This window comes from Schistocerca gregaria, chromosome 7, assembly GCF_023897955.1.
Source record: "Schistocerca gregaria isolate iqSchGreg1 chromosome 7, iqSchGreg1.2, whole genome shotgun sequence".
In the NCBI taxonomy this organism is placed as follows: Eukaryota; Metazoa; Arthropoda; class Insecta; order Orthoptera; family Acrididae; genus Schistocerca; species Schistocerca gregaria.
In genome coordinates, this window is record NC_064926.1 from 143,415,519 (window position 1) to 143,440,031 (window position 24,513).

At 44.8% G+C, this 24,513-nt stretch overlaps 1 protein-coding gene across 2 annotated transcripts in view; it reads left to right on the forward strand.

Moving 5' to 3' along the window:
* The window catches only part of LOC126281537 (polyamine-transporting ATPase 13A3-like), a 383,790-nt gene that overhangs the window by 79,504 nt on the left and 279,773 nt on the right, over positions 1-24,513 (forward strand). The gene's annotated exons all lie outside the window — the stretch shown is intronic.

A 24,513-nucleotide genomic window follows, 5' to 3' on the forward strand; every position in this document is an offset into this window, starting at 1 on the left:
TTCCTCCACTGCAAGATTAATTAATCCCATATGACATGGCTTATCTCTTAAGAATCCTTGTTGGTAAGGGGATCAGCATCTACACTCCTGGAAATGGAAAAAAGAACACATTGACACCGGTGTGTCAGACCCACCATACTTGCTCCGGACACTGCGAGAGGGCTGTACAAGCAATGATCACACGCACGGCACAGCGGACACACCAGGAACTGCGGTGTTGGCCGTCGAATGGCGCTAGCTGCGCAGCATTTGTGCACCGCCACCGTCAGCGTCAGCCAGTTTGCCGTGGCATACGGGGCTCCATCGCAGTCTTCAACACTGGTAGCATGCCGCGACAGCGTGGACGTGAACCGTATGTGCAGTTGACGGACTTTGAGCGAGGGCGTATAGTGGGCATGCGGGAGGCCGGGTGGACGTACCGCCGAATTGCTCAACACGTGGAGCGTGAGGTCTCCACAGTACATCGATGTTGTCGCCAGTGGTCGGCGGAAGGTGCACGTGCCCGTCGACCTGGGACCGGACCGCAGCGACGCGCGGATGCACGCCAAGACCGTAGGATCCTACGCAGTGCCGTAGGGGACCGCACCGCCTCTTCCCAGCAAATTAGGGACACTGTTGCTCCTGGGGTATCGGCGAGGACCATTCGCAACCGTCTCCATGAAGCTGGACTACGGTCCCGCACACCGTTAGGCCGTCTTCCGCTCACGCCCCAACATCGTGCAGCCCGCCTCCAGTGGTGTCGCGACAGGCGTGAATGGAGGGACGAATGGAGACGTGTCGTCTTCAGCGATGAGAGTCGCTTCTGCCTTGGTGCCAATATGGTCGTATGCGTGTTTGGCGCCGTGCAGGTGAGCGCCACAATCAGGACTGCATACGACCGAGGCACACAGGGCCAACACCCGGCATCATGGTGTGGGGAGCGATCTCCTACACTGGCCGTACACCTCTGGTGATCGTCGAGGGGACACTGAATAGTGCACGGTACATCCAAACCGTCATCGAACCCATCGTTCTACCATTCCTAGACCGGCAAGGGAACTTGCTGTTCCAACAGGACAATGCACGTCCGCATGTATCCCGTGCCACCCAACGTGCTCTAGAAGGTGTAAGTCAACTACCCTGGCCAGCAAGATCTCCGGATCTGTCCCCCATTGAGCATGTTTGGGACTGGATGAAGCGTCGTCTCACGCGGTCTGCACGTCCAGCACGAACGCTGGTCCAACTGAGGCGCCAGGTGGAAATGGCATGGCAAGCCGTTCCACAGGACTACATCCAGCATCTCTACGATCGTCTCCATGGGAGAATAGCAGCCTGCATTGCTGCGAAAGGTGGATATACAGTGTACTAGTGCCGACATTGTGCATGCTCTGTTGCCTGTGTCTATGTGCCTGTGGTTCTGTTAGTGTGATCATGTGATGTATCTGACCCCAGGAATGTGCCAATAAAGTTTCCCCTTCCTGGGACAATGAATTCACGGTGTTCTTATTTAAATTTCCAGGAGTGTATTAGCCTGTAGCACTTACCTTACTCGCACGTATGACATTTTTCTACGGTGACGTCCCTTATAATGTCTCACTTCTTTCTTTTCCGGTGATTCCGAAGCCCACAGACATGCAACGCTACGTATGAAACATGTAGTTTCTGGTTTTTTGTTTTTTGTTTTTTTGTTTTTTGAGCCTTTCTGCCAACGACCTCGCCGCAGTGGTAACACCGCTTCCCGTCAGATGACTGAAGCTAAGAGCTGTCGGGTTGGGCTAGCACTTGGATGGGTGACCATCCGGTCTGCCGAGCGCTGTTGACGAGCGGGGTCCACTCAGCGTTTGTGAGGCAAACTGGAGGAGCTACTTGCTTGAGAAGTAGCGGCTCCGCTCTCGTAAACTGGCATACGGGCGGGAGAGCGGGGTGCTGACCACGTGCCCTTCCATATCCGCATCCTGTAACGCCTGTGGTCTGAGCCTGACAAGGCGACCGGTCGGTACCGTCAGGCATTCAAGAAGTTGCTTTTTTGTTTTTTTGTTTTTTAAAGTGCCGTTCTACACAGTCTAGCGACTGTTTTATACACCTTTGACGCAATGCCACTGAGTCAGTGCTACTGCGTGACAATTGCAGTTCAGTATCTAATCCTCTGAGTAATTTCCTGGAATAAACGCTATCTACAGAGGTCGCAAAAGGCAATAATATAAGCACCCATAAACGCATACTACTGCGAACCACATTCTTCTAGCGATACAGTATCGTAAAGCTTGAAAAATGTCTGGCTCTTAGACAACGTTGCCGGAATAAAATGAAACTTCTGAGCAGAGCTGAAGCTGTAGTAAATATCTTTACGACACACCATAAGCCCAGCTGATAGCGGACTGCGAGGGCTTGGTATTTCGTATATCACTCCGTAACGAGGTCGCCACGAGACGAAATGACGGACGCCAGGAATCTAGCTGTTCGCCGTTGGCTAATCGGCGAGTTTCACTATTTTCTGCAAGGCACCGTATAAGACGAATAACAATTAGGATTTGAAGGAGTTCTACATCTATTTACAGGCTCCGCAAACCACATACAACTGGTTGTTTTCTTTCCTGTTCCACTAGCAAATAGATCCAGGGGAAAGTGACTGTCTATGCCTCCATATTAGCCCTAATTTCTCGTATCTTATCTTCGTGGTATCTATGTTGGCGGCAGTAGGATTGTTCCGCAGTCAGCTTCAAATGCCAGTTTCCTAAACTTAGAAGTATTCTCCGAAAAAATCTCTGAATCTTACGTTAATAGAAGGTGGTTTAGTGACGGAGTGAAACGTGCGTCGAAAACATCCGGCGCCCAAACAAAACAGCCGTATTAGACCACTGTAAACAACTTCACACGCTATCTCTTCGCAACTTCAAAACTTGATGCTTTTGCGTCGTAATGGCCTGCCATTAAATAAATGGTCTGAATCTAAACTGACTGTTCCAGCTGATGCTATTTGAATAGCCAGGGAGGTGGTGCACCAGAAATGAAAAAAATTGGCTCGGAGCACTACGGGACGTAACATCAGAGGTCACCAGTCCCCTAGACTTAGAACTACTTAAACCTAACTAACCTAAGGACATCACACATCCATGCCCGAGGCAGGATTCGAACCTGCGACCGTAGCAGCAGCGTGGTTCCGGACTGAAACGCCTAGAACCGCTCGGCCACAGCGGCCAGCGCACCAGAAATGAGGTAGCAGACAAGTTATCCTGAGGAAACGACATCTAGATTTCGATATAAGGCGGAAACCGATATTTTTTGTTGCCGTGGCAACAGCCGATTTTATTTTCTATCCTTGTCCTACTAAACTAGTGGACAAGGTGTAATAAGATCAAATGCCATTAACACAAACAACTGTGACAGAAAACGGGAAGTCTGAGTTAGTAATAGAGAAACCTGTTACACCTTACTATTCGTACTTCCGTGTTAGGCATCGGATAGTAGAAATATTCGTTGTTTCATATAGAAGCTGTGAATAATCAGTAGTATCTTGTTATATTATTCGTAAAAAGTTCTAACCTCAGTTTCAGAAGAAGTTTGTTTCACTTAACCTATTTGTGATCTTCTATGACGTTATTGTATGGCGAACACTATGGTTAAGCATCAGTTTGAGATACAATAACTAAAATATGAGAAAGTTTGCTATTAAAGCTCAGTCTATTTATTTCCGTCTGTCTGATATTGTATCTTTATTTTTTAGTTTGCCCTTAAATTGTAACGTTTGTATAATTTCTGCCAATGTGTCTAATAATGTATCACATTTGTGCTGCCGAGAAGCTATTTTTATCAAATCGTACTGCGATTTTAAGGCTATATCGGAATTATGGCAATATTTATGGTAATAGGGTCCTTTAGATGTTCTTTGAAGTAGAAATAAAGAAAGAAATGGAAGCCCCGTCAGTTTTTTATTTAATATTTCTGTGTCTTCAGTAAATGTAATGTGCTGAAATAAATTAAGCGAATGTTTTTTCCCAGAAATCTACGTGTAAGTCCCATAATATAAGTAACGCGATAAACAAAGGACTGTGGCAGAAAATATGTAGCAACTGGCTAACGTCTTAGGAATAAACGTTATGAGCAATAAACTGTGTGTGTGTGTGTGTGTGTTCGACAGAGAGAGAGAGAGAGAGAGAGAGAGAGAGAGGGGAAGATATTGGAGAGGACTAAGATTTTCAGTCACGTTTTTGGTTGTAAAGTAGTATAAAAGTTACCTGTGGTAGTCTTAACAGTGATATAGCACTAAACAATTGAAAAATTATCCCAGAAACGTTTTGCTTGAAACGTAGTTCATAATTCCCATCCTGATAGCAATTAAGACGCCTTTCAAAGATTCCTTATGGAGAATATGGGTCTTTTGACACTGACAATTTTATTTTGCTTTGACCTTTTACGACATGAATAAAACATTATCCACTAACAAAAATATAAGTTAACGGGAGGAAAAAGTTCTTTGTCGAGTGATCGGAAGTATTTGTTTACCATAGAAATATATGTTTACCATAAGAATAAGATCCGTCTCACTTCTGATAGCGTCTTTGCAATAACAAGTGTCAGACGAGCAAAAGGCGTGCAGTGTAATTTCGAAGCGAAATTACGTTTCGAGTCTGCGAATATCCTCCTTTGCCTGGCCAGTAACAGCTCTCTTCAAACCAGTCTGCTGGAGCCGATTAGTCGCGTCCTTGGCATCTTTTGGACGTCTGCTGTTCATGTTGCGCCTCCAAAGAACATGCGCCGTAGCCTCGAAATCAAAAGGCTTCTCGACTGACCACCTCCCTTGCATTTACAAGCGCTGTTTTCTGTGCAGCGCGCTTTTCACTGTCCAGGTAGGCTACACCAAAAGACGTCCTACGCACGAATGACGTAATACAACCTATGGGTATTGCATTGTGAAGGGAATCCATACGTCAAGCTCTGCTCAGTTCACAACCGTTGATTGTGTATCATCTTGTGAAAACTGCAAAAGATTCTTTCAACTTATTATATTTGCTGCCACATCGCATTATACAGGTTACCTCGTGTTTATTGGAGATGTGCATCTGCAGTTGCTACTGCCTGTTCCGCTTGTTTTTCACGAGAGTGAGTAGTTTAAACAAAACGATTCGCAATCATACTTAAATATTAACATCCATAAGCAATTGGACACCCCGAACCGATGAGATGGTAAGGTATACGCTGTCCCACGAACATCTGAACAAGCGATGCCTTCAACGATGGATTGGAAGGGAAGTTCTTCCCGTGCCTCATACGATGATCGAATCGGATTCTTGTATTTTTTTATGGTGTTACACGAAGTCATCGGTGTACGAAAACCCTGTGGAATCTGAAAAGGAACTATTTCATTTAATCTCCCAGGTTATACTGGCGTGATTTATTAATGGTGTGTTTCGAGAGTGTTCAGTATAGTTGTTTCAATTTTATGCAGAATGTTTCAACGACCGACAACATTGTCTTCTGCTGGTGCTGCAAAGTGTGGTGCAATGTGTACTCGCTGCCCAGTTCGACCTGAGTGTAACTATCGTTGTTCTAGCGTCAGTACTTATAGCTGATGTGAGTTCGACTCCTGATGTCCACAAAGTGCTTTGATGCTCTTTCGTTTTTCAGAGCTCACATTGATACTCCGTGAAACGAACATTCTCTGAGCGTTTCCCAACTCTGCTGGATGTGATGGTCAGCGACATTTTAATAAATTGAGTGCCGCACTCCAAGGCTTGTTAAAGTAAAGGCCTCCGTCATTGTTTATTAAATTTTCCTATTTAGTTACATATTTCTATGAATTCCGTAATTACGATATCCTTGAAACTTGGCCTTTGCACCATCATAATGGTCTCATTGTATTTCATTTCAGGGTCGTATTCGAGACAGTTGTAAGCCTTTGTAGCTAGGTGATCACCGCGTCTAACTGCTGTGCGAGGGACCCGTATTCGATTCCCGGTATTGCGGGGCCTTTACCTCGGTGGGAGGGGTGCACTCAACTCATGATGCCAATTGAGGACCAACTGGAGTAAAAAAGTAGCGGCTCTAAGATACAGGAAACTGACAACGAATTGCCGGCCGGGGTGGCCGAGCGGTTCTAGGCGCTACAGTCTGGAACCGCGCGACCGCTACGGTCGCAGGTTCGAATCCTGCCTCGGAAATGGATGTGTGTGATGTCCTTAGGTTAGTTTGGTTTAAGTAGTTCTACGTTCTAGGGAATTGATGACCTCAGAAGTTAAGTCCCATAGTGCTGAGAGCCATTTGAACCCATTTGTCAACGAATTGGAGAGTAGTGAGCTGACCCCATGCCCCCCCTAAAGTTCATCCGAAAGACGTCATTGGCAAAGGATAACACGGAGGTCGGTCGGTACTAAATCGCCTAACAGGGTCAGTAGCAGGAAAGAAAAAGCCATCGAGGCAGGATCGGCGAAAGCTGATTTTCGATTGGACGTGTACCTGTTGTTCCTTGCACCTCTCCTCGATCAAAAAGTCAGCCCCACTAAGGCGTATCACATTCGCATGGAATGCGGCACATACATTGCTTTCCGAGACCTAGATCGTCAGTAACACCACAAAGAAAATTTTTTGTCTCCATTGACGGGACTAAAATACATTGAATTAATGTTTCCGTAGCAGTCCACAGTTCGTTATTGGCATTGTACCAGCATTAGGCAGGTAAGTGATTCTTGGCTTCTCTTTTCCCGTCTGTCTCTACGTCTTTTTCAGGCGTTTTCATTTTGATGTACTAGGTTGGTGCGTACGTTCGAAGCGATTTTTCCTGAGTTTAATAAACACAAAAAATTCACATAACAGAGACTTTAGTCATCAGTAACATATTCTCCTTCACTATTTACAACAGTCTGCCAACGCTAGCGTAACTTTTCGATCCCGTAATTGTCGAAATCACGTGTTTTGAGGCGAAGAACTCGTAGAGTTATGTTCGAAGCGCATTTTCAACCAGAAAGGAAGTTCCTTGAAAGTTGTTCGATACAGAGTGGAAAAGGTGAATGAGGTGGGTGCGGAATGGCTCCCCGATCTAGCTCCTGTATAGTATTTTCTGTCAGTCTAGCACAATTCGGGCGAGCGTCATCGTGGAGTAGCATCAGTTCACGGAGTCATCCTGGTCGTTGCTCTTGGATTGCGTCTACAAGACGTCTCAGTTTTTGACAGTAAATGTCAGCAGTGATGGTTACAACTCGTGGAAGCAATTCGTAGTACACACCGTCGCTACTCCAACAGATGCGGAACATTTTTTGTGGGTGCGCGCAGTTCCTTGTACGAGCAGCTGCTGCTTTGTTTCGGCTTCTTCTGTTAGCATAAATGCATCATTGATCGTCACTATTAACAATACAGGATATGTACGGCAGGCGTTGTTCACGAGCCAGTTGATGACGAGAAAGCAGAGACGCATAAAGTCATCCGCTGATTTTTGTGATTTTGGTTTCGAACCCGTGGTACACACACACCCGCTGTTTCAACCTTCTGCACTGCATGTAAATATATTACGATCGTGGAATGACCACAGTTCATTACGTTTACCAGTCCTCGAGTATACTGACGCGGATCGTTGTGGATTAACGCGTTTAAACAATCTTCGTTCAACCCAACGTGGAGAGTCACTAATATCAAACCATCCATTCTTAAAACGAGAGAACCATTTTCTAGCCGGGCTGTGCCCAACAGCAAATTCCAGATCTCAGTTGGCAAGGGCTGATGGTGGGGTTCAAGTGTGGCGCAAACCCCACGAAGCCATGGATCCAAGTTGTCACCAAGACATTGAGCAAGCTGGTGGTGGCTCCATAATGGTATGGGCTGCGTTTATATCAAGTGGACCGGGTCCCCTGGTCCAACTGAACCGATCATTAACTGTAAATGGTTATGTTCGGCTACTTGGTGATTTGCAACCATTCATGGACGTCATGTTTGTAAGAGAAAAAAAAAACGATAGAAAGTTTGTGAATGATAACACTCCATGTCACCGGGCTATAGTTGTTCGCGACTGGTTTGAAGAAAATACTGGAAATTAGGAATGATTTTGCTACCCATATCGCCGAACATGAATCCCGTCGAACCATCGAACATTTGTGGGACATAACCGAAAGGTCAGTTAGTGCACAGTCCTTCACTTTCGCTGTTATGCACGGCTATAGAGGCATCATGGCTCAGTATTTCTGAAGCGGACTTCCAATGACTTATTGAGTCCATGCCACGTTGAGCTGCTGCATCATTCAGGGCAAAAGTGTAGGTCTGACACGATATTAGGAGGTATCCCATGACTTTTGTCACCTCAGTATTGTATGTATTGTATTGTATGTTAACCGGGGACTTAGAAACGACGGAGAGGCCGCAGTGGTCAGCAACCCCACGACGACCACCGCAGTCCACTTCACCCCTCCGCCGGCCCACACCGAACCCAGGGTTATTGTGCGGTTCGGCCCCCAGTGGACCCCCCGGGGAACGTCGATTTTAATCACTTAGAATCTATACGATTTAGCTTCATTTCAAAGTTTAAGGCATCAGAAATAGCAAAAGTACAGAAATAGCTAAATTATCGTAATATTAATTTTCTGCAGTCAGCTATTGAAAGCTTGCTTAACTGCTGCAAGGCTAGTGTAGCTGAGAGAGACAGAGAAAGAGATAAGAGGTGGGCATAGTTATCTGAAGGCCACGCCAGCCGCTCTGCAGTTTTCTCTAGCGGCCATTGGAGTTAGCAATTTCTCGCGCAGGCGACGGCCATCGGCGGTCGATACGTTAACCGATTATAAAAATTCAAGATGCTAAGATGCATCACTCCGAGCAAAAGTGTAGGCCTGACACGATATTAGGAGGTATCCCATGACTTTTGTCACCTCAGTATTGTATGTATTGTATTGTATGTTAACCGGGGACCTAGAAACGATGGAGAGGCTCCGTCCCCGCCGCAGCCGCAGTGGTCCACAACCCCAAGACGTCTACGGCAGCCCATTTCACCCCTCCGCCGCCCCACACCGAACCCAGGGTTATTGTGCGGTTCGGCCCCCGGTGGACCCCCACCAGGGAACGTCTCACACCAGACGAGTGTAACCCCTATGTTTGCGTGGTAGAGTAACGGTGGTGTACGCGTACGTGGAGAACTTGTTTGCGCAGCAATCGCCGACATAGTGTAACTGAGGCTGAATAAGGGGAACCAGCTCGCATTCGCAGAGGCAGATGGACAACAGCGTAAAAACCGTCCACAGACTGGCCGGTTCACCGGACCTCGACACAAATCCGTCGGGCCACCTCAGTATACTTGCTCGAAGTTTAATGTCGTCATTTTGAACAATTGATAAGAGCTTAGATTGTTCCTATAAGACAGAAGTTGTTAATTTCAATAATATGCATTCATTTTTGATCGACGGTCAAAGTTTATTGCACTTAGGATCCGTTACCGTACCTACACTTCTGAAACACTCTGCGTATAGATCGCTTTGAGAAGGTATTGGGAAACGCTTGACCGTGAAGCGTATAATCACCTTGTGACGAACGCTGTTCAGCAGGCTAGCAACGCTACATTTTGCAGTGCAAACCGGCTGCCTGCCCTTCGCCTCGTTTGCGAGACGCCACGGCAATCGGCTGAGCGTTATTTGCAGCGCACGAGGTCTTATACCAATACGACGATTGATCTGCTTTGATCTCTGACGGTAAAAAAAAAAAAAAAAAAAAAGAGAGAGAGAGAAAAGTGCGACTGCAGTGAGACTAATCCTTGCTGCCGCAGCTCGCCGCCCAAGTATGGCAGAGCGAGATTTACGAACGACCTCTGAGCATCGCAGTAACCGCTATCTGACGGGAAGAATAAGCTCTTGAAGTCTCTCGCGGCGTAGCGCGCAGATAAAAGGCTCTAACATCACTGCGCTGACTTTCGGCTGTTCCTCGTGAGCAGAGAAACTGTCAGCGAGGAAAGTTATTACGTTCGTCGATAAAAGGTTCTTTCGTTTTCTTTGGATCTGATGCGTTGCTAATTCACCACACTTGGTGTCACACACTCATTCATTTCTTTATTTTGATATGGCCATAGCAAGACCTCCAGGCATCTTTACCAAACACCAATGGATCTGTACGTCTAGCATTTTTTCTTTAATTTACTACTCGTCACTAAAACTGCAACACCAGGAACGATGGAAAATAACATTTTTTTACTGTGTGTATCATAGTAGGAAGAACACGCGACTCATATATGAAATGGTAGCGAACTATGATCTGGGAGTGGTAAGGTGCTGAGCATAAAGAAGATAATACTTGTAACATATTTATTTACCACTCCTCTCCTTTTGTTTGATTTTAAATTTGTGTAGATTTTAATTTTGTGTATTACTATTTTAATTTTGTGTGTTACGTTACGTTGTGTCTTACGGGGGTACATAATAAGAATTTGAGATCAATATCATTGAGAGAATTTCCTAAAACGTAACACAAGTTTGATTTTAAACCATACTCTGTAATATTGCCTACGGAGAGATGAATAATAACATGAAGTTCATCCTGTGGTGGGATTTTCTATCAGTGCGAACTATACAGCACTTATTACTGTCCACTATTCTTTGCTGTATTATATCACTTGATTTTGGTTATTAAAACTTTTGCTAACAGTTACAAACACGTTATATTTTATATTGCTACACTTGAAAAATATGCAGTGGATTTCATTGGCACGATAAAATATTTTTTCCAGGCTGCTCTTAGAGCATGAACAACAAAAGGGAATTGTTTGAGTTTTTTTATAGTCACATCCGACCTAACCTACCAACAACCTTACCAAAATGAATTATTTGCTTTGAAATTTTACGTGAAATTCAGTGTGCAGTCCTTGCTCTTCCATTCACAATGGAATAAAATATTCTCCTCCGCGTCTGCTAATTTTACTGAATGAGAAATGGATTAATATTATTTCCTGTTCTTACTTTTCTTTCTCCCACGCTGTAGGCGGGCTGCTGAAATATTTAATTTCTTTGCTCGGAGCGGTGGCAGCTTCCGCCAGCCGTCGTTCCAAGCAAAAAAGCTAATTTTGCTGAAAAAGTAGGTATTATGACTGGGCAAGCTATCTACAAAATTAATAGCACACTTTGTCATATATGATTATATTCTAAAACATAAGTTTTTCACGATTCACACCTTTTTACAGAATCTTGCCCCTGATGGCGGCTAAACGATTCAACAGATAAAACACGACTGCTATAGGTAAAGATACAGCGCTACGTGCGTCTGCACTCGTCGGCAACCCAAGAAGAACAGAGAGATTATTGCGCTTAATTCAGTTATAACACAGTGAAATTTTATCGTCTTAGCTTCAGCGATCAATTAATTGTCTGTGGCAGTCTCTATCTGTGCCTGCCACAGCGATCACTTTTACATCTTTGCCTTTACGTTTCACAAAGAAATAAAAAAACGTAAATGGCGTTAAGTACAATTTATCATGATTTCATATGTTTTTTATCCAGGAGGCGTTATAAATTCTATCAGGTATGGATCACAGACCACGCAGCAGTACTCCAATAGAAGATGGACAAACGTAGTGTAGGCAGTCTGTTTAGTGAATCTGTTACATTTTCTAAGTGTTCTTGCAGTAAAACGCATTCTTTGGTTTGCCTTCTTCACAACATTTCTGTGTGTTCTTTCCAATTTAGGTTGTTCGTAATTGTAATTCCTCGGTATTCAGTTGAATTTACGGCCTGATCCACCGTGTAACGGAAGTTTGACGGGATCCTTCTAGCGCTGATGTGGATGACCTCACACTTGTCATTATTTAGGGTCAGTTGATGGATGTATTTCGGCTAGGTTTCATCTCTGGCCAACTGCCACAAATGTCAGCCTGTCAATACTGACGATGAAACTTCAGCAAAAAAAAAATATGAGAAAGGATGGTTAACAGTAACAATAGCAAACCGCAAACCAGCTTATAACACAAGAGTCCTAAATCTACACCACATTGTGTTAGAATAAAGACTGATAACGACGTGGTCTGAAAATGGCAGTCTAGCCGAAATGGATCTCTCACAATCAAAACACTAAACTACTATTGTAGCAATCCGGTATTACATAATTTAAATTACAGTTTCTACAACAACACCATAGTAAAACCAGCCAAATGCTTTGAATTGCATAACATTAACATTAAAAAAGCCCCAGAGGCAATTATTGGGTCCAACAATATTTTTGGCTTCTTGGAAATCAGTATTATGAAGGCCACAATGCGCGTACACCTTAATCATTCAATAAAAACATTCAAGACAACAGAATAATCAACTTCTATACAGCCTTTAAAATAAGAAAGTGACCTTTATCAAATCAACAAGTACAGTCAGTTATTCACAAGACCAACCAACAACGAATTCATCCTCAGTTCGTGATCTAATATCACTGGATCACTGGGCCCTGGGTTCGATTCCTGGCAGGATCGGAGATTTACTCCCGCCGGGGACTGGGTGTTTGTGTTGTCCTCCCCGTTTCCTCATCATTCGGGAAAGTGGCGAGACTGGACAGTGAAAAGATTGGGAATTTGTACGGGCGATGATAACCACCAAGCTGAGCGGCCCATAGACCAAATATCATAATCGTCAAGAACGAATCCAAAGCAAAGAGACTGAAACGCATGGATTAACCAGCTCGGGCCGGCCGGAGTGGCCGAGCGGTTCTAGGTGCTACAGTCTGGAACCATGCGACCGCTACGGTTGCAGGTACGAACCCTGCCTCGGGCACGGATGTGTGTGATGTCCATAGGTTAGTTAGGTTTAAGTAGTTCTACGTTCTAGGGGACTGATGACCTCAGCAGTTAAGTCCCACAGTGCTCAGAGCCATTTGATTAACCAGCTTGAACTCTCTGAACTGTTGCTCGATTCAGTACAGATTCTAAGAAACACACATAGAAAATAAATTGACTTTACTTAACATACAAACGCCAAATGAAAGAGAATATGAGGACAGGCAACACAGTCTATTTGACACGCAAGTACTTGGGATTAACAGAGCAGAATAAATATACTTAATTACAACACACGTCTGGGCCATTTAATTTTAAATGACGATGACAAATACTAAAGATACCTAAGTCCGGAGTGTATACACACCGGTAGTGCATCTAAAGGTGAATCTTTCTGAATCAAAGTCAAATGACGATGAAAAATTTTTAAAGATAGCTCTCCCTAAAAATAAAGGGCACCAATAGTGTAGGTAAAAGTTAGTCTTTCTACATCAGGTACTCACAAACATAACGAGATAAAATGGAAGCCCGCTTATCCGGGCACGTTCTCATTAACAGGATGCTGTACCACTTCAAGGGCTTCGACCAGAACAATGGCCAGCGGTATAAGCCAAATCACCTTACAGCAAAAACATCAAACGAAATTCAGTAAGAAAACGACATTGGTTTTCAAGAACAGAGGTAGACGTTCCACCACACACTTGAAATGGTGCTCACCGTTGTTCATGCATCAGTCCGAGGAGAAATAAGCGCTGTGTATGTGGCCACGTCTACCAACCAAGGTAGCAGGAAAGAGGGTAGTCGAATTTCAGAGTACGACCCGCTCCCGCACAAGCGTAGGGAAGCAGCGACACTCCAGTAGCCGGCCGCGGTGGCCGAGCGGTTCTAGGCGCTTCAGTCCGGAACCGCGAGACTGCTACGGTTGCAGCTTTGAATCCTGCCTCAAGCATGGATGTGTGTTCTGTCCTTAGGTTAGTTAGGTTTAAGTAGTTCTAGGTTCTAGAGGACTGATGACCTAAAAAATGGTTCAAATGGCTCTGAGCACCATGGGTCTTAACTTCTAAGGTCATTAGTCCCCTAGAACTTAGAACTACTTAAACCTAACTAACCTAAGGACATCACACACATCCATGCCCGAGGCAGGATTCGAACCTGCGACCGTAGCGGTCACGCTGTTCCAGATTGTATCGCCTAGAACCGCACGGCCACCCCGGCCGGCTGATGACCTCAGATGTTAAGTCCCATAGTGCTCAGACACATTTGAATCATTTTTGACTCTCCAATAGTAAACATCTGCCATCGAAATGTGGCGAGTGGACACCCGTGGCTAGCAAGCTCACTCCGCGTGCCAGAGAGATCTTCCCAGATCGTGAACCCCCAGCTCTCAGACCTCTGATGTGACCTGTGCCCACTACGAGTCGGAGGATGTCATTCACGTAGGTCACACTGGACACGCGCCAACAGTGATTTGTGGTTGTACCGAATAGCATCTCACACCACAAGGCCTTGAGTTAGCGCTACCAAAATGTGGCCATCAGTTGCAAACAAACAGAACCTGGTTTCGTTCGAAAACCCCATCTGATGGCATTCCTGTCCCCGGTGACGTCGTTCCGTACACCATTGCCGTCTAGCATGTTTGTGCTCATGGGTCAGAGGTAGGCGGAGAAGTGGACGACATGAATGTAACCCATGCCATAATAAACGGCGCCGGACTGTCACCACTGATAGTGTTCCATGTGTTCCACTGTTCCACTGTGAACCGAGGAGTACGAATATCTGTCCTGCATCGTCATTCGGATGAGGTACCGATCTTCTCGGGGGAGGGGGGGTGGGGTGGTCTGGATGGTGGGGTCTGACCCATTTCGTCGTAATTTACGGCCTTCCGTGAACAATTCTGCACACACCCGTTGCACTGCCGGAACACTTGTCAGTTGTCAAGATGGATGCGTCACACTCTCATGCCGATGGTGCCAACTCTTTCAAACTTACTGATTTTTAACGGTACGGTTCGCGCTTACGTATGCGAGGCGTCTTGCAAGTATGCTCAAGCCATACTGATCCATTACCTTCGCCGTGCGGGATTAGCCGAGCGGTCTAGGGCGCTGTGAGACTGGTCTCGGCGGAGGTTCGAGTCCTCCCTCGGGCATGGGTCTATGTGTTTGTCCTTAGGATAATTTAGGTTAAATAGTGTGTAACCTTAGGGACTGATGACCTTAGCAGTTAAGTCCCATAAGATTTCACACACATTTGAACACTTTTTTTTAACATTACCTTCGGATGACAGCGATAACGAAAGCCGCAGGCATATTTTATCGATAGGTGGTATTGCACCCCGATATCGACATTGACTTGAACTTGCTGGCCGACGTGATTCAAATGCTAATCATTTCTGCAGAACATTCTAATATTCATGTTCTGTAAATATATACGTCCTGTTTCTACTCGTGCAAGGTGTTCCAAACATGGGTGTACATATAGACGAAAAAGAAACCTACTACAAGGATTTCTGCAATGCTCGTCTTCTACGCCCTCTCTCAGTCGAAGCACTTCAAAAATGGTTGAAATGGCTCTGAGCACTATGGGACTTAACATCTTAGGTCATCAGTCCCGTAGAACATAGAACTACTTAAACCTAACTAACCCAAGGACATCACACACATCCATGCCCGAGGCAGGATTCGAACCTGCGACCGTAGCAGTCCTGCGGTTACGGACTGCAGCGCCTAGAACCACACGGCCACCGCGGCCGGCTCCAAGCAGTTATAAAGTTGTCAGCATCTGACATGGTATGGTACAGGGTTGTGTTTCGTACTGTTTGTGGAGGTCATATGAAAACATATGCATCTCCTTTCCTGGCGCAACACGCAATCAGGTAAGGGAAGGGGAGCCTTCACCTTTCACATTCCAGCGCCGGAACAATAACCAATAACGTGTCCAAGCAGGTCGTGAATACCTTGGAGACGGTAAACATTATCGGAGAATTTTATGCACACTGGCTTCACATTAATGACTTCAGAGACCTATGAATATAGCGTTTGGCAGCAAAGCGATTCATGTCTTATCCCGCGCTCTGGGTAGAAACTTCCGATGGCGATAGAGATTTAAACAGGGATGTGACAAGAGTGATAACAAAATATCACATCTAACATCAGTTGTTATTAACTGTTATTGCAGGCAACCACGACTTTAGTTTTTCGGTGTAGTAATACCAACCATTTTTTTTTTTTGGTTCCGTTACACTTATCAAATTTCATGTGAGTTGAATATTTTTCCTGAAGCATGTAAGAAACAGTAGTTAGCAGCGCCCATATCGAAACCACTGAGTCACGTTACACGTTTTTTTAACGAAGATTTCACTCCCAGGAAAAAGTAGGGTATACTACTAAACGGAATGATGGCTGAGCGCTGTAGAAGCTAATTTGTGGAACCTGCTTGCGAAAAAGGCACCTGTACCTCGACCATCCGCTTTATCACAATCATGGGAATTAGTATCCAAAATTTTCCGAAATCAGATGGTTACGTGTAAGTTGAAATACCGGTACGTGTCTCCTCATCACGCTTCTGAGCGAAGGCTAAGCTCAAAGAGCTTGACATCTACATAAGTGCTTGTATTAGACTTGGGACAATCGCTGCAGAAACACACCAAACGTTGAAGCAAGGTCTTGCAGATAACGCCATAGTTCAGACACAGAGCAAAGGCAAGTGTAAGCGTCTTAGAAATGGGGGGGGGGGGGGCATGGCCTTGGATTGTTCCAGTTGCCTATCAGAGGTGAAATCGCACCAGGAAATGTTGCGAATCTGAGGGTTCTGATTCTGAAAGATCGCAGACAGGGCTTCTGGAACACGCTGAGAATACGTTATCATACATGTGATTGTGTGGTATCAGAAACCCTGAAGGTGAGAATTGCGGCGAAGATGGTGTGACGAATGCTTCAAGAAAATCGGAAGTTACGTCATATGGATATGTGCAGGGAACTTAAGCCACTGTTTCAAACGACCCAAGCTTTCTTTCGTAGGTTGTCAAAGGTGATGAAAGTTGGATTTATAGCTGAGACTCAAAAATTAAGCACATACACATTATTATTTTGTAGTTCACACTTCAATGTCTGGCAAGGGGTTCGTAAAACCATTTTCAGACTATTTGGAGACCGTCCCATTCCCACCCAGCATGTGGGAATAGTAAACAGCTAAATTGTTTCGTGCGAGCTCTTACTTCTCCCATTTTATTACGGTAGTCATTTCTCCGCATGTAGTTGAAGCAAATTAAATATTTTCACATTCGGAGGAGATTGAAATTTTGCTTTTATGATTGCCACAATAGCTCTCTACCCTAGATCGTGATAATGCAAAACGATCAGCGCTTCTTTGAACTTCTTCGATGTCCTTTGTCAGTCCTGTCTGGTAAGGATCTCGTACAACAGACAGTACTCGAGAAGAAGACAGCCAATTGCAGTGTAGCAGAATTGTTGCAGTCTCTAAGTGTTGTACCAATAAGACGCAGCATTTTGGTCACCTTTCCCACAACATTTTCTGTATAAGAGTTCCAATATAAGTTGTTCATAACACGATGTCAGAGAGCGAGGTGGCGCAGTGGTTAGCACACTGGACTCGCATTCGAGAGGACGACGGTTAAAAAATGGTTCAAATGGCTCTGAGCACTATGGGACTTAACATCTGAGGTCATCAGTCCCCTAGAACTTAGAACTACTTAAACATAAGGACGTCACACACATCCATGCCCGAGGCAGGATTCAAACCTGCGACCGCAGCGGTCGCGCAGCTCGCCTACAACCGCTCGGTCACACTGGCCGGCGACGGTTCAAATCTGCGTCCGACCATTCTGACATAGGTTTTCCGTGATTTCCCTGAACCGCTTGGGGCAAATGCCCGGGGGTGGTTCCTTTGAAAGGGCACGGTCGATTTCCTTCCCTCATCCGATGGGACCGATGACCTCGGCGTTTGGTCCCCGTCCAAAAATAAACCAACCAACCGTAACATGATGTCCATGCTGACATGTTTCTTTTTTTTTATCCTTACTTGGAGCGTTCAATACGTAATGCAACACATTTTTTTCTGAAAGCAGTTTGATTTTATTCAGAATTGCAACACACATTATTATTCTCCAACCTTCTGACTACAAAACCCTGTTTTTGATCATATTCTCCGTCCAAAGTGACGGCTTTAGACGATCTTATTGGGAGAGCCTTTATACCCGTACGGTATCAGTCTACTGGCCGACGTCAGAGAATCAATAACCTCCCCATCATCCACTTACAGCTTCCCAAGGAGTGCATCCTACAATGGGCCAAATAGACGGAAGTCGGAAGGTGCGAAATCCGGGCTGCAGGATAGATGAGGGCGAAGAGTCGTTGTTGCAATGATGATATACGCCTCGCCCAACGACTCATAGTGCTTTGGTTCACTGCAAGGTCTCCGCAGACCTTCTACAAGCGCCTATGAAAATCTGCGATTCTCTGCTTTTCCTCCAAAAGAAACTCAATGATAGCACTCTGCTTGGAACGCGCCTCCGTTGGTGACGCCATTCTGAAGACTATGTATAGTACTGCATATGTATGAGTACATGCGTATGTATGAGTACTGCATAAAACTATAGGGGCTGACGCAAGAGTATTCCACGATGTTCCGCAAACCAATTCCGCATATTTTCAACCAAACTGGCCGAAAAGAAAAAACAGTATTGCATTGCTTATTGGAACGCATCGTATGTTGACAAGATTGTTCACGCATTGTGCTTGTCTCGTTTGACTAAAATAAGAGCGTGAGTAAATAACGCTGTATTGGCTCGTTGTCAATAAAGAAAACCGTACTTAGCCCACATGCAATTTCCTACTAAGTAACGCTGTCGCGTGGCAGGAATGTCGCCCAATAAAAAGGAGAAGAAAAAGAAAGGAGTTATTTGTTGGACAGCGCTCTGGCTGCAGCGACGGGAAACTCCGCGGTGGCGCGGCCGCTGTGGCATTCCCCTCGCACGACGCAAACCCGTCGGCCTCGACCGGGCTCGAACACGGGACCGCGACGCCAGCAGCCCGCAGCCAACGGGAAATGAAATGACGTCGGACGCCGCGAGCGATGAAAGTTTGCAGGGAGCCAGCGCCACCTGCTATACCGCTTCTCCCAGGTCTTGACAAGGCTCCTCAGTAAACAGGTGTTGCGTGCTTGCTTCCACAGTTATGAGCTATTTCCAAGCCGATATTATACATTTTTAATAGAAGATTCGCACTTAAACCACTATTAGCTAGGAAAGACTTTTATCCTTCCGTGGTCAGTGCACTAATTTGAAGCTTCATGGTAGATTAAAAACTATGCCGAACCGGTAGTGGAACCCGGAACCTTTGCATTTCACAGGAAAATGCCCTAATGACTGAGTTATCGCAATTTTACTTCCGCCAATGCCATTCTATTATACTTCTGTGAAGTTTGGAAAGTTGAAAAGAGATACTGCCGGAAGTAAAGCTGTGCGGGTGCTTCATGATTCCTACCTGGATAACTTAGTCAGTGGGTCAACTGATAGAGAAAGGCAAAGGTTCCGGGTTCGAATCCCGGTCCATCACATACTTTTTTCAAGTGGAACCACAACAAAATAAATCACATCCAACATATATTTGGTTTCGCAAAGCTTAAAACTATACGAAATTTAAAAATTTCCATTGATAGTTGTTGTTGTTGTTGTGGTCTTCAGTCCTGAGACTGGTTTGATGCAGCTCACCGTGCTACTCTAAACTGTGCAAGCTTCTTCATCTCCCAGTACTTACTGCAACCTACATCCTTCTGAATCTGCTTAGTGTCATCTCTTGGTCTCCCTCTACGATTTTCACCCTCCACGCTGCCCTCCAATACTAAATTGGTGATCCCTTGATGCCTCAGAACATGTCCTACCAACCGATCCCTTCTTCTGGTCAAGTTTTGCCACAAACTTCTCTTCTCCCCAATCCTATTCAATACTTCCTCATTAGTTATGTGGTCTACCCATCTAACCTTCAGCATTCTTTTGTAGCACCACATTTCGAAAGCTTCTATTCTCTTCTTGTCCAAACTATTTATCGTCCACGTTTCACTTCCATACATGACAACACTCCATCCATTGATAGTAACTGGGCCAAATATCTCACGAAATAAGCATCAAACGAAAAATCTACAAAGAGCGAAACTCGTCTAGCTTGAAGAGGGGAAACTAGATGGCGCTATGGTTGGCCCGTTAGAAGGCGCTGCCATACGTCTACCAGATGTCAACTAAGTAAAGAAATATGAATGTTTTAGTTGGACCACTTTTTTCGTTTTGTGATAGACGGCACTATGATAGTAAACTACGGGGTATCACGTGACATTCCGCCAGTGCGGACGATATTTGCTTCGTGATACACTACCCGTGTTAAAATGGATCGTTTACCAATTGCGGGAAAGGTCGATATAGTGTTGATGTATGGCTATTGTGATCAAAATGCCCAACGGGCGTGTGCTATATATGCTGCTCGGTATCCTGGACGACATCATCCAAGTGTGCGACCCGTTCGCCGGATAGTTACGTTATTTAAGGAAACAGGAAGTGTTCAGCCACATGTGAAACGTCAACCACGTCATGCAGCAAATGAGGATGCCCAAATAGGTGTTTTAGCTGCTGTCGCGGCTAATCCGCACATCAGCAGCAGACAAATTGCGCGAGAATCGGGAATCTCAAAAACGTCGGTGTTGAGAACGCTACATTAACATCGATTGCACCCGTACCATATTTCTGTGCACCGGGAATTGCATGGCGACGACTTTCAACGTCGTGTACAGTTCTGCCACTGGGCACAAGAGAAATTACTGGACGATGACAGATTTTTTGCACGCGCTCTATGTAGCGACGAAGCGTCATTCACCAACAGCGGTGTCGTAAACCGGCATAATGTGCACCATTGGGCAACGGAAAATCCATGATGTTTGCGACAAGTGGAACATCAGCGACCTTGGCAGGTTAATGTATGGTGTAGCATTATGAGAGGAAGGATAATTGGCCCTCATTTTATCGATGTCAACCTAAATGGTGCAATATATGCTGATTTCCTACGTAATGTCCTACCGTTGTTACTAAAAGATGTTTCACTGCATGACAGGATGGTGATGTTCTTCCAACATGATGAATATCCGGATCATAGCTCGCGTTGAAGCGGTATTGAATAGCATATTTCATGACAGATGGATTGGACGTCGAAGCAACATACCATACCCCGCACGTTCACCGGATCTGACTTCCCCGGATTTCTTTCTGTGGGAAAATTTGAAGGATATTTGCTTTTGTGATCCACCAACAACGCCTGACAGCATGTGTCAGACAATTGTCAATGCATGTGCAAACATTACGGAAGGCGAACTACTCGCTAGTGAGAGGTATGTCGTTACACGTATTGCCAAATTCATTGAGGTTGACGGACATCATTTTGAGCATTTATTGCATTAATGTGGTATTTACAGGTAATCACGCTGTAACAGAATGCGTTCTCAAAAATGATAAGTTCACAAAGGTACATGTATCACATTGGAACAACCGAAATAAAGTGTTCAGACGTACCTACTTCCTGTATTTTAATTTTAAAAAACCTACCTGTTACCAACTGTTCGTCTAAAATTGTGAGCCATATGTTTGTGACGATTACAGTGTCATCTACCACAAAGCGTAAAAAGTGGCCCAACTAAAACATTCATATTTACTTACTTACTACACGAATATGCAATAAAAAATTGGGGTTCCTATTTTTATAAAAGCAGTTGATATCTGTTTGACATATGGCAGCGCCATCTAGCGGGCCAACCATAGCGCCATCTAGTTTCCCCCTTCAAGCTAGACAAGTTTCGTTCTTTGTAGTTTTTTTTCGTTTGACGCTTATTTCGTGAGATATTTGACCCAGTCACGATCAATGGACCACCCTGTGTATATACGAGGGTCGGTCAAAAAGTAATGCCTCCCATTTTTTTTCTACTTAAAAAAATTAAGTTACGTGAAAAATTTGAATTTGGCGCCATTCCTCAAACCTTCTTCTGCAATCCACTGCAGTAGTAACTTTCTGTGTCAACAGGTGGCAGCACAGCAGAAGTTTGTAAGATGGCCGACATCGATGTTCGTTTGAGACAGCGTTGTGTGATTGAATTCTTGAATGCAGAAGGTGAAACGCCCATACGCATTCATGAAAGACTCAAGAAGGTGTATGGTGTTGTGACAGTGGATGTCAGCACTGTTAGACCATGGGTTCGTCGTTGTAAGGAAGCTGAAGGGCAAACACCGTTGACTGACGAAAAGCGGAGCGGCAGGCCGGTGAGTGCAGTGACTCCACACAACATTCAGCAAGTTGATGACATCATTCGTGGTGACCGTCGGGTGACTGCAGATGAAGTGTGTCGCATTATTTCTCTTAGTAAAGGCAGTGTGATCACTATCATTAAACAATTGGGGTACTCAAAAGTTTGTGCACGGTGGGTTCCAAGAATGTTAACCGATCAGAATAAAGAGGCAAGGAAAACAATAGCCTCCCAACACTTGCAGCGCTTCCGTTTGGAGGGAGATGAGTTTCTGAAAAAAATTGTGACCGGGGACGAAACATGGGTGCATTTTTTTGAACCCTAATCAAAGAGGCAGTCAATGGAGTAGCGTCACACAAGCTCGCCGAGGAAGAAAAAATTCAAAACTGTGCGATCAGCAGGGAAAGTTATGGCAACAGTTTTCTGGGATACAGAGGATGTGATTCTGGTTGATTTTTTGGAGCAGGGATGCACAATAAATTCTGTTCAATACGTCACAACCCTCAAAAAACTTAAAGCACGTCTTCAGCGAGTTCGCCCAACAAAATCAATGGCAGATGTTCTTCTTTTGCATGACAATGCAAGACCACACACCAGTCGTCACACCTCTGACGAGATTGTCAAATTTGGATGGGAAGTTTTGCCTCATCCCCCATACAGCCCTGACCTGGCACCATAAGACTTCCATCTGTTCGGGCCACTAAAAGAAGCTCATCGTGGGATTCATTTTGAAGATGGGGAGGCCGTCAAAACATCCGTGCGTCAATGGCTTAGGAAGCAGAGCTGTGATTTATACCGTGCTGGGATACATGCCCTTGTTCAAAGATGGACCAAAACTGTAGAGATGGGCGGAGATTACATTGAAAAATGACAAAATGATCGTCAATGTTGTGGTTTTCAACCTATGTAATTGCATTTAAATTTCCTGACAATTAAATGTAGAAAAAAAATAGGAGGCATTACTTTTTGACTGACCCTCGTATATCATCCAACCTGGGAACTGAGAATCTCAGCGTCTTTTGTATGTTTTCGATATCGATACTGGCAAGATAACGGTCCCAGGAGTTCCAAGACAGTATCAGAAGCTCTACAGTGGTTCCTCACGCTAATCTGGGCGCACGAAAAGAAACCAGCAGAGTGTTCCAGAAGGAATGGTCAATATTGAAGGATATGACAGGAATGGCCATTCGAAAGGAAAAGGTCAAGTAAACATGAGCCCTAAAACGTACATCTTAAGAACTATGAACAATTATTGATCTTCGATACTGGAAAACAAATCACTCCTACTGCATGCGCTTTGCTTTCCATATTTTGGGAAACGTTGGTAGGAACCAAAACAAGAAAAAAGTCCATAAACAAGCGATCTAAGATCCATACCTTTAAAGTTATGAGCACTTGTTCATTACAACAGTTGTCTTTCAGAGTAGCGACGATGAAAAAGTGTTCAAATCTCTTAAGGTATACAATTCAGAGCACTTGTTTACTAGACTTACATTTCTTGTTTTTGTCCATATTACCACTTCCCAAGAAATGGAAAGCAAAGAGCTTGTAGTAGAAGAGGTTTCTTTCACAGTATCGAAGATCAAGAATTGCTCACAGCTCTTAAGATACGCGTTTTAGAGCCCATGTTTACTTGAATTTTTTGTTTCGAATGATCTTTCCTGTCATTCCCCTGAATACTGACCACTCCTCCTGGAACACCCTGTATATGTTGATACAGAAGATTTAATAAAATATTTTATTTACTTACTAAAACACGACTGGAACTTAAATTTTATGTTTCTATGTAGTAATGTTTGTTATTCTTTTGACGGATGATGAGTACAATATTTGATGTAATGGCACAAAGATTTTCAGATTTTAAGATCTTTTTTATTGTACTTGTACTGTGAACCCTTGTTTCTTGCCTAATTTCATGATTCTACGTCAATGACAAGTACCCTATAGGTTTCCGTCCGGTTGGCCGTGCGGTCTAACGCATGGCTTTCCGGGCAGGAAGGAGCGCCTCGTCCCCGGCACGAATCCGCCCGGCGGATTTGTGACGAGCACCGGTGACCCCGCGAGTCTGTGGATGTTTTTTAGGCGGTTTTCCATCATCCATGCGGGCTGGTTCCGCTTATTCTACCTCAGTTACACTACGTCGGCTACTGTTGCGCAAAAGAAGTTCTCCACGTACGCGTACACCACCATTACTCTACCACGCAGACGTAGGGGTTACACTCGTCTGGTGTGACACTCGTCTGGGGGGTCCACCGAGGGCCGAACCGCACAGTAACCCTGGGTTCGGTGTGGTGGGTGGAGGGGTGAAGTGGATTTCGGTAGTCGTCGTGGGGTTGTGGACCACTGCGGCTGCGGCGGGGACGGAGCCTCTCCGTTGTTTCTGGGTTCCCGGTTAACATACAATACAATACAATACCCTATAGATTTTGATGAGTGAGTTTGCGGTTATCAAAATATACTGACGAACAAAAATCGCAGCACCAAGGAGTTGTGTGGCAGAACGAAAGTGGGTAGGCGTCTTTCTACAT